Raw genomic sequence first — 14,438 nt, 5'->3', positions numbered from 1 at the left:
GTGCAAAAGCAGCAGCTGGCCCAGATCTCTGGGTGAACTGATCAGGATGTCATGCTCCTGCTCAAAACAGCAGCAGCATTAACTGTGGTCTTTAAATGCCTACTTCTCTCGATGAAATGTGCATCCACAACTCTCTATCTACAAAGGGTGGAGGCCAGCGGCCCTGCTGCTCCCTCACCTCACCCAGCAGCCCGTGCTGACTGTAAGCACAGCTTGCTCACAGTGAAGCCACCAGCAGTTTCTCCCAGCTTTCCAGCCACACCAGCAAGGTGCCTGCAAGTCTCTCTTCCAGGTCTCCATCTCCATCGTGTCTTTGTGGGAAATATGCCCTTGAGGATGCAGCTACATAAACCTTTCAGCTGGGAATGGGGGGAGAAAAGGGAATCCTAGGAAGCTACTACTGCTTTCAACTGCCCACAAATACCGCAGCCTGCCAGCACAACAGCAGCCAGCAGCGCCAGAAAGCTGGCCCAGCACAACACACAGCACACAAATTCCCTGATTTCCTCCACGCTTTCCCATCTCCAAACATAAGAAAAGTGCAGTGAAAGACTTGAGAACAAGGAGTGATGCCACGTTCTCCTTGTGATACAGACCTCACAACTCACCCTACAAGGACTGTTACTGAGCACAGAACTTTGCCATATCCCTGGGAGTTGCATACAAGCAGTGATCTACTCCCTAAAAACCAAAATAATCATGGATGTCTCTTTAAATAATAGCCACAAATTCTTTTAAAGCATTAGGAGCATTCTGAAAAGGATAAAGCAACGTGTTTTGCATCGGAGCTGCACTAGGAATAACTTAACGCTCCTACCACTGCTTTTAAATTCGGTTCTTTTATTTAGCAGAGATTACCATGAATTTGCATGCATCCAAACACACAATGATATCAGCATTTGGCTTTCATGAGCCAAAAAGCTAGGATTAAGTCCCTTTCTCTTTCTAAAAGCAACAGCAAAAAGTTACTTTCCACCAGGCTGAAATGCCCGAAGACAAAAACATCCTGTTTGCTTCAGATTCAGTGCTTGTAATCTGTATTTCCTCCCCTGTGCCCATCGTGTTCTGAAAAGATTTCACTTCCACACTAGCAATTGTAGCTAACAGCTCTTCTCAAAGCCGCCACAGAGCCCTTCGAGGAAGGGTGCACAACTCCCACGTCAGGCAGACCTCGGGGGCTCAGGACTGATTCCCAGCCCAGAAAGCCTTTTCTGAAGCACAGACACCAGGTTCTGCTCACTCCTCGTCCTGCAGCATGGATGAAACACAAAGCACACGCCGGTGTTTTCTCCGCATTCCCGACGATCACTGTGTGGGACATCAAAACAAAACGGTTTTCCACGTAGGGCTTCCTTCCCACTCGCTCATGGGAAATTAAGGATGCAGAGAGAGGCAGCCCAGCCGTACGTGCCTGCTGATGGCAGGTGGAAATCAGCTCGCTGGGTTTCCATGTAACAGCCAGTGCCAAAAGGCTGTGCCTGAGTAGGAGGCCCCGACACCCAGAACGGTGCTTTGGGCTGGGGATTATGCTCTGGCTGTCTTGCCACATTTATGCCTAAAGACAGGCTGCACATAAATCACTTTACGAATAACACGAAAAAGCTGCGAGTAAAGGCATTTAGCAGCACTGGAAATTGGAGATTTAATGATGACAACACACTCCTGACCACAAGCAGCACAGGCTTCGTGGCTCACAAGATAAATGACAAAGCTCATCTATTTTCTCCTATTTCAGGCTACAGGTTGGTAAATGCTAATTTGATTTATTACGGGTCGTGTGCGCATGCATATAAAGTGCCACATTTACTTTTATTTTTCTAATAGATTGATTTCCCTACAGAAGAGATGCTATTTTGAAGGTCAAACTGGAAGAGACTACAGCTACACTACAAGAACAGATTAAAAAAGCCTAACGCCCATCACAACAACTTTGTAATTGCTTGGTGAATCTGTCCTGCAGGCTGTAGCAGCCTGTATTTTGCTCTGAGAAATTCACTATATAAGGTTATTAAGAATATTCAGAAGACAATTTTACTCAAAATCTATATATAAAGTGGGTGCAAAGCAATTAAGAGAAGACAACAAAGTTTAACATAATCTGCTCAAGCAAGCCTTGAACAAGCAGTTTGGGCAGAAGCTGCTTTTCCTGATCATTTTGCTGATTTGCATGGCACTGACTGCAATATGCAAAACCAGCCTAGCAAGAGTTAAGCCACGCATTGCATGTGGAGGCCAGAACTTGGAACATCTTCTGGCTATCTTCAAATCAAAGGACTACCACTTCGGGTCCCCTGACACAAGCTTCACACCTCACTGATGTTGTAAAGCCATCCACAAACAGGTTCAACAAGACCCGATGCTCTCTGATAACACAATCTGAAACGTGAATGCCAGTGCTGAAGTAAGAATTCCTTGTTGGTCCCAGGCAAGTAGCCCTGAAAGGTGAGGGGCTGCCATACAGCTGCCTACCAGGCACCCGGGCACGAGCTCTAGTTTGCTCCTTCATTACCCAAAGGTGTCATCAGTGCTGCAAAACCAGTCATCAAAACCAAGTAAATCTTCATTAAACGCCTTTCAACTCTCACAATTTATTAGGGAAGCTTTGCACGTTGCTGTTTGCCCCATGGCCGGGGCCAGGCCTTTTCATTAAGGACGTGAGGATGCTGTGCAGGGGCACGGCAGTGCTCCCTTTGGGATCCACCTGCAATAAGCATGTGCGAAAGCCCTGAGGGACACACGTAGGGTAAGGCACATGCAGAGGGTGGCCGAAATAAAAGCTAACACTCACCCAGTTTTTAACAGGTAGTTTAAAAAAAAAAAAAAAAAAAAAAAACAATCTCCTTCAAGTGCAAACTCCTTGCAAGAAGACGTGGAAAATGCTCATCAGCTGGGATGGCGCACAAGGAGCGCGTCCTAAGAGCCAACAGATGGACTGGGCAGACCAGGAGCAGGGCTCTGCTCTCTCCTGAGGAAAAGCATCACAAAAGGCAGCGAGCTGCCCAGTGGCCCATTTGCCTTTCTCTCAGGGAGGGAAATAAGAATGCAGGTACAGCAGAGATGGAGAAGCACGCAGCTGCATTAAACCCAGCAGAAACGGGAGCCGATTCCCGCAGCAGCCTGTCCCACACCTTGCAACCCCCACAGAGAGGAGGGGATTCCCCAGACCACTTGCTGCTTTCCAGAAGCACATCCAGCAGGAGAACTGGAACCGACAGCTGTCCCCAGACACACACGGCACACCGACAGTCACAGCAGGCACCACAGCACACCCCAGAGGGCTGCTCTTGGGGAAAGCGTGCTTCTCTCCAGGCGAGAACTCTCACGTGTATTTACTATAAAAACCAGGACAGCAAGGCACAAGAATTTGCAAGTCACCTCAGAAAGCGCCTCGTGTGCTCAGGACACTCTGTGACACACATCCAAGTGCCGGTAGGAGAGCAGACGCAGACACTTGTTTCCGAGACTGGTCCATTCCCTGGAACCAAAGGTGTGGGGATGCTCTCAGCAGCTGCATGCTCCAACGCCAGGAGCTGGCTGAGGCTGCAAATATTACCTGCAAAGGCTGTCTAGAGCATCGTTGCATTTGCTTACAGCACTACCGAGTGCTACAAGTTGAAGTTTACTATGCCTGTTACCTAGCCAGGTTTGGTAATTCCTGAAGTTTGTCACTAAGTATGCTTGCTCCTTCTCAAATTCCATTCTTCAACAGAAAAAAAGGAAGAAAAGAAAAAAAAAAAAAAAAAAGAAAACCAAACAGAAAATTTTATGTCTGTCTTGCTACAATTCTGGATCCTGACCACTTGTACACCAATTTAAAAAGAAACAACACCAAGCCTTGTCCAAAAATAAACCCCTAAGAGCCAAACATGCAATTACCATGCTTTAGCTGATCTAACATAACGAGTTACTCCATACTAACTTGTTCTTCTATGCTAATCACCAACAAAGACCCAGCTGGTTAACCAAAAGCTGTCACTCCTCCTCGAAGCAGCATTTCCACGCTGCAGGAAGGGGAGCTTGTTGCCCTGGAATGCAGCTCAGCAGGAGCTGCTTTGAGGTCCAGCTGACAACTACACCTGCTCTGTTTCAGTCCTCCAGACCTGAAGCTGAAGTTCTACACCACGCTGCCATCCTGGGAAGCAAATGCTGTACTGACACCGTCCTGCCACCTTCACGAGGCCTGGGTTTTCGCTCTTAAAGTGCACGTTCTGCCCTGTGAGAAATAAATAAAGCACACGGACACGTTCATCGTACAGCCAGCGACTACAGAAACAGCATCTATTCGTCAGATGGAGGAGCACTGGAGTAAAAGCACACACGGGAACAGCAAGCACTTATACACATAACCAGGTGCTCGCCAGCATAAGCAGGTAGGGTGTTAGAAGTTCAGTCCGCTGGAATTAACGTGCCACCAAAGAATTAATGAACCAGCACATTCATTAGGTTTTTCACATGCCTGGCAAGGTTCTGCTGGATGTGCACTTCCAGAGCAAATTTTAAAACAAGTTGAGTTGGTTAACTTGAAAGGAAAATACTTGCAAGCAAGAAAAAAGTTATAAAATGCACAAAAAAAAAAGAAAGGAAAATCAAGCGAGGTTTTTATCACACAAAAAAAGAGAATTTTCTTTCCAGTCTCATATGGTAAAAATGCTGCACAGATATTGCCAGCAGGGAGGCAGAGCAGGGGCAAATCCCACAAGCTCTGAAAGGACACTCGGTTTCCAGATTTTTGCTTTTCTTTAATGGGTCAAAAGGGCACAGGCTCAGTTCAGTGGAAACAGCTTGGTCAGAATTCAAAATTAGCTCGGTACAAAGGAAAAATAACTCCGTGGCCTGCTTAATCCACCCGACAGCGTACGTTAATAAAAAATAACATTTCCATTAGTCTGATATCCTGCATCCAGGATACAGCTTCTGTCCAGAAACAACCTCCAGAAGAGCCAGGGGAAGATCAAATACATCCAGCCTTCACATCCACACTTGAAACAAAAACACAGAAACCACCAGACAGCAGCCCTAAAACACGACTGGTGAATAAGAGCCAACCCCACCTTTTCTCAAGTTGCCAGCTGAAATGAAGCATAGCTGTAGTACTTCAAGGGACAGAAATAAACAGCTTGAACTAGAAGATAAATATTAATGTGGTTTTGCTTCTTCTGTATCTCCTGAAAGCATCAGACTGCAGTGTTTCATCTCTGAATGAAAGCTTCAGCAAGGATGAATCTTAATTGACTCACGAAATTAGGTTACCGACAACAGTGGATCTAAAACATCTATAAAAATTTGCCAAGAAGTCATTTTAATTGGCAATTTAGATGCCTGCTGTAATTATGCACTTGAAATCTCTTCACCCAGCGAACAGCTCCGCAGATGGCAGAATCCAGAAGAGGATTTTATTTACCAAGTCGGAATTGTTTCTTACTCCAAAGTTCGAATGTAAAAGCATCTCCCACCAAGATATCTCGGCACGATGCGGCTCACCCAGCGCTTCCAGCAAGAGGAGGCAACTTCTCAAACCTGGCAAACGGAGAGCACGGAGGGCTCGTGAAGAGACTGGCCTCAGGCCTGGCCCCCTGCCACTCCTCCAGGTCTTTGAAGGCTGCAGCTCTCCCTGCTGCAGGTGGTTTTGCACCACCTGGCTTTATTTTATTTTATTTCTGGTTTTTCCCCTGTTGTTTATTACGCTGGGGGGTGGGCGGCTGCGTGGGGGCGAGCTGCCTGCCCGCTGACCCCCTGCACTTACCTCAGCCTGCTCCTGTAGCAGCAAAGTGAACATCCCAAAATTCAGCATTGGAGGCACGTGCCAAGCAGGTTTACGGCAGAGAGAATCGCGTTTTGTTCTCTCAGGGCTATAGATTTTTGGTAATAGTTCACAAGGATCAGAGCCAATTGAAATGCCGGTGCTCTGCTCTGCAGCTGAGGGAAGGCTGCAAAATTGGCTTCGTTCTGCATCAGAACCAGCACCAGTACCTGCACACACACCCAGCACAGCCCTGCTGTCAGCAGCATTATTTATTGAGCACAAACACTTGTAAAGATGAAACCGGACAGAGCAGACCCTAGCAGAAGGGTGAGCCGCTGCGTTAGGAACCGACAGCTATCCCCAGTTCCACTCCAGCCAAAAACAGAACTGCAGAACTGGTCCCAAACCTAACAAAACAGGCAGACCAAGGAAACACGATTCCAGCAGATCAGTATTTTCTGATGCAAAACACTGATTTTTTTGTAAATGCTCTGACTTTCAACACTGCATTAATATTTGAGACACTTGGGTGCAGCGTTCTTTGGAGTCTGTAGTCTCCTCTTGGAAACCAGGTCATTGTTCACGATGCTAAAATATCCTAAAATTCTCTTTTACCCGCCTTCCCTACCCATGGTGCATAATGCTGGACTGGATGGTGACTGACACACCAGCTCATTTTTAGCCATGCTGTTTAAAAGAAAGAAAAAAAAAGTAATTGAAAACTGCCTTGAAAAACTAGTTACTGGGCTCCTGAAGGATTTATCATCTTACTTGAAAGAAGGACAAGGTAGGAAGCAATCAGTAACTCCAAGCACAGAGGCTCTTTTGGTGTATCTATCTTTGTCAATAGACATACAATCAACCATTTATGAACTATTTATCTTTGAAGGAAAACTTACTTGGAAGGTAAAATTAAGTGTGCTTCAGTATTTCTCATCATTTTGTGACCACCCCTGTAAAGTGATCCTTGGAATGTAAGGATACGAAGGCAGTTACGGCATTTAAGATCACCAGAGAAAAGAAAAGCCCGTTCCAGTTCAGTTTATAGGTTTTCCTACTCAAGGGTGCTTTTTAAGCTTTGTCTCCGCAGACCCATTCTCTCCAAGCAGGCACAGTCTTGCATTTATTCTCTGCGAGGCACTGGGCTACTTCTCTACTCACAAATCATGTTCAGGAGCCTGTGAACAATTCGGATAGTGATCATACTGTAAATAAAGCAGGACCGCACAGCTGACTAACCGAGTGCAAAGCCCCACAATGTAAGCAGCTGTATTTTAATGCCTACCAACAGCTCCTCACGCAAATTCTGCAGCACCAGCTCATCCAAACAGCGCACAGAAACGTTGCTGTGAAGCTGGCAGGCCGTTTCTTAAAGAGTTTTAAGATTATACCAGAAATTCACAAGTTTTAGAAAGTACAGGCATTACTTTTATAACTTTCAAGGGTTGTGATTGTTTTGTTTTTTTTTAAAAAAAAAAAAGCTAAAATTTGACTTCATAACCCAGGATATTCACCTCTGTTGCTCAGTTTTAATAAAAAATCCACCTAATTGTCTCCTTAGTAGCCTTAATCCTCTTTGATAATAAGTTTGTACAGCACCATGTTTAAAGCCACGTATATAAGGCCATGTGTATAAAGTTATTTGCATCTTTGTATATAGATCGCATTTTTCTTTTATTACTAAACCACAGGGTCCACTAGCTTTTCTGCTGTTCTGCAAAGCCTGGACAGAACACGCCCTGGCAGAAGAGCACAGCTTCTTCCCCGAGTTCAGCTGTCCCACAACCAACCACGCTCGGTGAGCTGGCTCCTCAGCAGCCTCACAACACGCAAGATTTTTAATTGGGGGTTACTGAAAGGATCCTTGCTTCCACTTGCTCGCTCACTGTAGGGAACAAAGCCTGCGCTGGCCTCTGCCACCTACGTGCCCCTTGCTGGGTAGGTCTGAGGCGAGTGACACGAAGAGCAGAGACACGGTGGGGTTCACATGCCTCCCGTCGTCAGACCTTCACAGAATAATTAGTTTTGAACTATCATAAGAGCCAAAATACAATGAGCTGTGGTACCGGCTTCTTTTGGGAGCCCTAAAAACTGACCTAGAAGAGTTAAAGCAACGGTAGTGAAAATACAGCCAAGTTACCAGTTCATGAACGCGCACTTCTGGACTGTGCCATGAGTGTGGAAACTCCTCCTCAAAGGTTCACCCCATCCCTACAGCCCCAACCTCACCCCATCCCCACAGCCCCAACCTCAACCCATCCACATCTGAACACCGGAGCAAAGGAACCGAACCCAAACAGGACTCCCACAGCTCAAGGACTCCACTAAGCTAAGCAAGGACATTACAAATCCAACAGTTTGGGACTATCAAGGCAAGAGGGCCAAGATTAAAAGGCCCACCCAGACGTATTCCTGCAGCTGCAGGAACAATTCACCTCTTGTGCCCGCTCCCAACAGATTATAAACGATCACGGGAGGAAAACACTGCCCATCCTGCTGCATTTCCTGAAGGGAGGGCAGTTGTAACGCTGAAATCTGTCTGAATTGATTACGTGCATAACAACGCACACCAAAATAACCTAAGGCTCCGTCTAGACAAGGAAATGAATTTCCAACCGTGTCAAAAAAAAAAAAAAAAAAAGCAAATTTAAGGAAGCTGGGTCTATTCTTGTACCCCATTGATCCTGAAAATTAAGCCATTATCTTTGTGCACTGAATCTACAACACGTTTTAGAGGAGCATAACTGAAAGCAATGATCAGCCACGTTTGACACATCCTAATTGCTTGCTGCTTTCACGCAACGAGGCTCTGAGCCTACAAAGTAAATAATTACATCATCATCTGCTCTCCTCACAGTAAGCTGTTAAGAATTAGAGGTCTGAGATCCAGTCTTTTTTAATTCCAAATTCCATAGTGGCCTCTTAAAAACAAAAACCACATAAATGAATCAATACAATATATAACCTTCCTTTTTTTTTTTTGCCACAGGAAGCCTATCAAAGCCCTGCATCTTCCTAAGCAGGAGATAAAAAGTGACCAACTTTCTCAGGGCTGCCACTTCCCGATTTATTCCGCCTGGTGACGATGCCCCTGTGACCAGCTGTACATTCAAACTCAGCGAAAACATTCGAGGCGAGCACTCCGTATTTAACACATTCTCTCTGCAGGCCTGATGTTGTGCATTGCTTTCAAGAACACTGAGAGAAACCATTTCAGGTATTTCACAGAAAACAGACCGACCAGTAAGCACAGCGGTGTCAAGGACAGATGTTTCTTTTCGGGTATCTCTGTGGCTCAGGTGACAGCACTGACGCTCAGCAAACGACTACAAAAAAAGCCAGCTGGTAAATGAGGTCCTAGCCATCGAGCAGCATGATGCAACATTGCACTGCTCCAGACCGAGTTACTTCAGATGCCAGAGGTAATGAATTATCTGCCGAAAAACAATCAGCGGACTTGCAAGCGAATCCTGCGTTCAAACAAAAAAAAAATCATCTGGCTGGCACTACAAATAGCTATGTAAAAACGCAGCCTTATCAAAGTGAAAAAAGCCTGCCTGGGATGTTTTCCAGCCAGCACTAACCTCGCACAGAGCTGAGCTTTTCGCCGTTGTTCTAGGTCAGCATGTGTGACATTCACACAGTCGGATTCACAAGAAGAAAGGCTGGAAGAATTAACAGCTCCAACCGGACGACCCGGCAGCTGGAGCAAGAGCACACCACAGAAAGCAGCCCCAGTTTTCAAACTGATTTAAAGAAACCACCCAACCCTTAAAAGGACCCCCCGGGACCACAGTTCCCAAACCAGCTCCATTTGCACGGATGTTAGCAAACAAACAGCTCCCTGCACCACGCTCAATTTTCCTTTTTCAGGATCACATCAAGGGAAGCCTTTAACCTGTCCAGCCTTCAACTACTTCCAGGCAGGGTTCGTTATTGAATCATTTTCTCTCTTGAACTTTTGTCTCCTGTTTACAGCGTTACATTGGCGTGGCTGAAGAGCTCATTTTGGAAGAAGCAGCCTATTTATTCCTGGACAGCAGATGTCACGTCAGGGAGAGCTCAAAGGAAGCTCTGAGACAAGTTCATTACGAGGTGCTGCTGTCGGTTCAGGAAAGCAACACCAAGAATCACTGCTGATCTTAACCCAGACTGCCCTCAGCTCTATCATGTGGTCAGAAATCTGTATGACTTGACAAGTATTTTAAAGAAAAGCTATGTTTACAGAAACTGAAAACCCAGGGGATTACTCAGGGATAAGTCTCTGCTCGGAATTTCTTGCCTCTGTGCTAGTTTAGCCAGTTCTCCTACTTCCATCCCACGGCTTTACGCTTGGAAGTTACCCAAGTCACTGCTTCCAGAAATCACCCTGAGGTTTTAGAAGTCCCAGAGCATGCTGGCATGAAGTCTGTAAGACGATACAGATGTGGTTGCCCCCAGTAACAACAAGAATGTGGGGTTACCGAACTCTGGAAGGCTAAGCTGGAATTAAACAAATTTAATTCTTCTCGCATGCGTATGTTTGCAAAAAGGAAATGTTATGAGATGAGTAGTGCACTAACGCTAACCCAGGCTGCAGATCCCTGTCCCTTTTTGAAAGTTTAAGTGAAGGCCGTGTATTTTAATCAAGAAAATTCACAGTGAACAAAACTACTACCTGCCTGCACTGAGCGTGCTTTGGCCAAATACTTCTGAAGGGAAAAGCTGGACTAGAGCAGCCAGAAAACAGACAGTGAATTTCAGCACACATCTGAAATTCTGGCCTGCGAATGCTGCAGAGTGATGAGCGCTTCTGAAAGGAGCCCTGAGTCTAAACAGATAGCACAAGCATCATTAATATCCAAATTAAGTAAGTGGCAACGTAACTTGTACCTGTGTAACCATGCAGAAGTTCTGGTGGCATGTTATTTAAACAAAAGCCTTTTTTCCTGCTGTTTTTCCCATCTTGCTCGCCTCCCTTTGAGGAGCTCTGTAAGAGAAACATCGAGGAGGTGACTGCAGAGCGACAACCAGACTCCTGCAAGCTCCCACAGCTCCAGCCTTCAGCCGGGGCCTCAGGGGCCCCTCGAGGCTCCCACGTTGCGCCGAAGCCGGGCTCAGCGCGTTCACCTCAGGGGCCGGGGCTCAGACTGCTTCCCGCAGCCACCCGGCTCCAAAAGCAGCCAGGAGAAGGGGAGAAGAAGGAAAGATAAGCAACAATCTGCCATGGCAGGGCTCGCGGAGCTCCAGTGCCTCGCAGCCTGTGCTGCACGCAGAAAGGCCTGAGCCCTGTCCTTGTCCTGGGCCCTGCTGTGGTCTTGGTCCCTGTCCCCTGTCCTGGCCCTTGTCCTTGTCCCCGTTCCCATCCCATCCCTGTCCCCATTCCTTTCCCTCTCCCCATTCCCATCCTTGTCCTTGGCCCCACTCTCCCCCTGTCCCTATCCTGTGCCCTGTCCCTGTCCCAATCCCTCTGTCCCCATCCCTGACCCCATTCCCATCCCTGTCCCTACCCCGGTCCCTGTGCCTGTCCCCATTCCCGTCCCTGGCCTGCTCCCTGCCCCTCTCCCTCTCCCTCTCCCTGTCCCCATCCCATCCCCGTCCCCCTCAGGCTCTGCCCCCGTCCTGCTGAGGCCCCGGCCCGGCCCACCCGGCCCCACGTAGCCCCGGGATGCCGCTGGGGCCGTGCTGTCAGGGCGGGCCCCCCCCAACCCCCAGAGCCCCCCTCGAGCCCCCCTCAGCCCCGTCCCGGCCCCGCCATTACCTGGCCCCGCCGCCGCCGCAGCCCCCCCGCCCCGCCCCGCTGACACCCAGGCGGAAGTGCGGCCCTCGCGCCGGCGGAGCGACGTGCCCCTCCGCCAATCGCAAAGCGAGGCCTCGCCCCGCCGCCGCGCGGACGGACCAATCGCTTCCCTCCCCTTCTCGCCAGGGGGCGGGGTTAATGCTAATGAGGCGGAGAGCTCCGCCGTCGCGAGGGCTGCACGGCCGCGGGGGTGGGTGCTGGCCAATGGGGCGGGGTGGAGGGCGGGGATATGCAGATGAGGGTGGATACCGTGAGCCCCCGCGGCGCTAAGGGGGGCACCCGGCGAGTTTATGGGGGAACGGGGACGTGGTCACTGCAAAACAAGCACGGAGGGGTTGTACGGGGTGTGGGCGAGTGTGCTCTGTGGGGTGGCTGCGCTGGTATCGTGTCTGTGGGGGGAGGTCAAATCACCATAACTTAAGTAGCATAAAGCCACCTCCTGATTGATGGACGGGGAGCGTAGAGAGCTTTCTGGTCCCTTAGAAACCTTTATGTGGGCGTTCTGTCACGGGGTGTTCTCCTCAGGGCTGTGCACATTCTGGTGTTAATTCATATTTTATGTCAAGGTTTGCCTATAGAATCCAAATTATCCTACAGAATTCAGATTTACCTTGTTTTATGTGGTAAATCCCGTTTAGTTTTAGGGTACAGCGCGTCACCCACAGGCCTCAGTGTCCAGGCCTTTCCATCACCCTCTGTGGCCTCGGAGCAGGTTAATGGTGCCTGGAGAGCCCAGCGAAATCCTCAGCAAAACGGGCTCAGGACTCAGAGCTGTGTCACCAGGAGAGCAGCCAGCAGGTGCCTTCGTTTCTCTCCCCTGAACTCACACCTGTTCGTACACAGCTGCTAACTCGAGGCAGGTTTGTAATCGCCCCCCTCGTTTCAGAGGCAGACTAAAGCAGTTGATGTTGTTTGTAAATGTTGATGCAAGTATCAAAACTCTGAGTCAGGAGCTTGAAATGAATTTGATTCATAACATTTCTCTTAGATAACACCTATTCTGCTCTTCTTATTTGCCTTCTCGTTTCTGAGCCTGCAAGCAGCTTTGCCTTCACATGCGCTTAAATGTCTTTCATGATCAAAGAGACTCAAAACTCTCATCCTCCCTAATGGCTCCCGCCCTCCCTCTTCATACTTGAAAGCTAACAATCAAATGGATTCTCACTGGACACAGCAACCAGGACTTTAAAAGGAAAAAAAAAATACGCATAAACTAAACAGAATGTGAAGCGTGCGTAGAGCAAAGTGCTGCAGCTCAGCCAGCCATAAAAAGCATCCTTCCGAGGAGTTAGGAAACCAGGCGGTCTGGATGAAGTACGTCTCCTATCACAAAGACAAAAAGACCCGCTGGTAGTGACCCAGGGAAGCCTCGTTGTCCTCATGAACGGGAAATCATCCTGGACATCAGGAGGAGCAGGCAGAAGAGTTAAGAAAAACCAGTCAGGAATGACAAGCTGGAGACTGAACAAGGAACTGGAGGGAGCGAAGGAGGGAGATGAGTCACAGAAATACTTATCCTCTAAATTATCTTTCCCAACAATTGATGCACTTCTGAATGCAAAGCAAGTGGAGCATTTTGACTCTTTAGCACTGAGGTTTTTCATCTGAGGAAGTTACAAATGCTTTTAACAGGGAATGACTCCAAGGCCAGTGAGGAAATCACTGCTGGAGACCTCTGCCACCAGCACAACTCATTGTGTCGAGGCTGGGGTTAAGGACAGGAGGGCCGGGCAGGGTTATCTGGTTATCTGCTGTAGGCAGCGAGGAAGTCTTGCAAGGATGGATGGTGGTCAGAGGTAAGACTGGAGGCAGAGACCCTGATCGTGACAGTTTCTTCCTCCACCTGCACTTGTATAAAGTGAGTTTGTTTTCAGAGGTTCAATAGCAAAACCACAAACCATTCCTTTGCTACCTGGCTCCCTCCTACTATCTCCAAGCACTTTACGTGGCACACTGTATGCCAATTCTGGAGTATTACTCACTCCTAAACGAGCTGACAGCCCCTGGCCATCAGCCACATGCTGACAATACATGAGACATGAATTAACAATGACAATGCTCCTCGCTCTGGAGCCAATATAAGTTCTTAAATAAAATCTCTCTGGAGAATTTCTCACACACATTGGGATTCAGGAGTGTTCGGGGGAGCACTGCTGGCTCTGAGGATGTGTTGGTCTCTCTGGATCCAGTCTTGCTACACCCACACGTTGGTTTAGCCCTGCAGGGATGCAGGCTGTGTTGCAAGGCAGGTGTTGTTGGACTTATCTTTTGGGAATGCAAAGCTTTGGGAGGAGAGGATAATTTGTTTCATTCTAAATCCTTTTACAAGATCTTACTGATTTGCCCTGAAAGGTGGTGGTTTTTTGTTGGTTTTTTTTGGTTGGTTTGTTTGTTTCAGTAAGTCATTATTCAGCAATCCATCAGAATTTAAGCTCACCATTTAGTACATAAATAATTGTACTGCAGCTTTTAAGCAAAGCCATTGTCATGAGTAAGCAGCTGATCTCCAAGAGTTCTCCAAAACCATCATGGAAAGGGAAATCCACTGATATATGACTAAGGAGTACTGGTTTCTTGTACCTGTTCAGATTTAATTAAAGGTGTGCACATTTGAGCTAAATTCCCATGCTTAGGAGAAAATAAAAATAAAATTGAAATTTTCTTATGTTGCTAAACATTCAGGGTTATTCCTCTCTAGCAGTATTAAATCAAATGTATGTATGTATATGGGGCAGCAACAAGAATCTCGATCCTTATTTGTTTCCCTCTTGTGCTGGCAATGAGGGGAAAGAGCAGTTGCCTTATAGAGGAGATGGCATTGAAAATTTTGCCTTGCTGCCAAAAGTTTTGCAATGTTAAACATAATTGAAATGGGGTTTTACAGTGGAAAGTACGGAGCAGCTGCCTCAGACCTAG

At 47.5% G+C, this 14,438-nt stretch overlaps 1 protein-coding gene across 1 annotated transcript in view; it reads right to left on the bottom strand.

Moving 5' to 3' along the window:
* Nucleotides 1-11,503, bottom strand: part of OSBPL2 (oxysterol binding protein like 2) — a 43,499-nt gene extending 31,996 nt beyond the window's left edge. The window contains exons 1-2 of the mRNA XM_032198170.1: nucleotides 11,484-11,503; nucleotides 10,616-10,712 (exon numbers count right to left, since the gene is read on the bottom strand). The gene's annotated coding sequence lies outside the window, so the exon portion shown is untranslated. The remainder of the gene's footprint in view (nucleotides 1-10,615; nucleotides 10,713-11,483) is intronic.
* Between the last annotated feature and the right edge of the window lie 2,935 nt (nucleotides 11,504-14,438).

Source organism: Aythya fuligula, chromosome 16, assembly GCF_009819795.1.
Source record: "Aythya fuligula isolate bAytFul2 chromosome 16, bAytFul2.pri, whole genome shotgun sequence".
Lineage (NCBI taxonomy): Eukaryota > Metazoa > Chordata > Aves > Anseriformes > Anatidae > Aythya > Aythya fuligula.
Note: the sequence above shows the minus strand (reverse complement) of the source record. Positions and strands in the feature narration are given on the sequence as shown.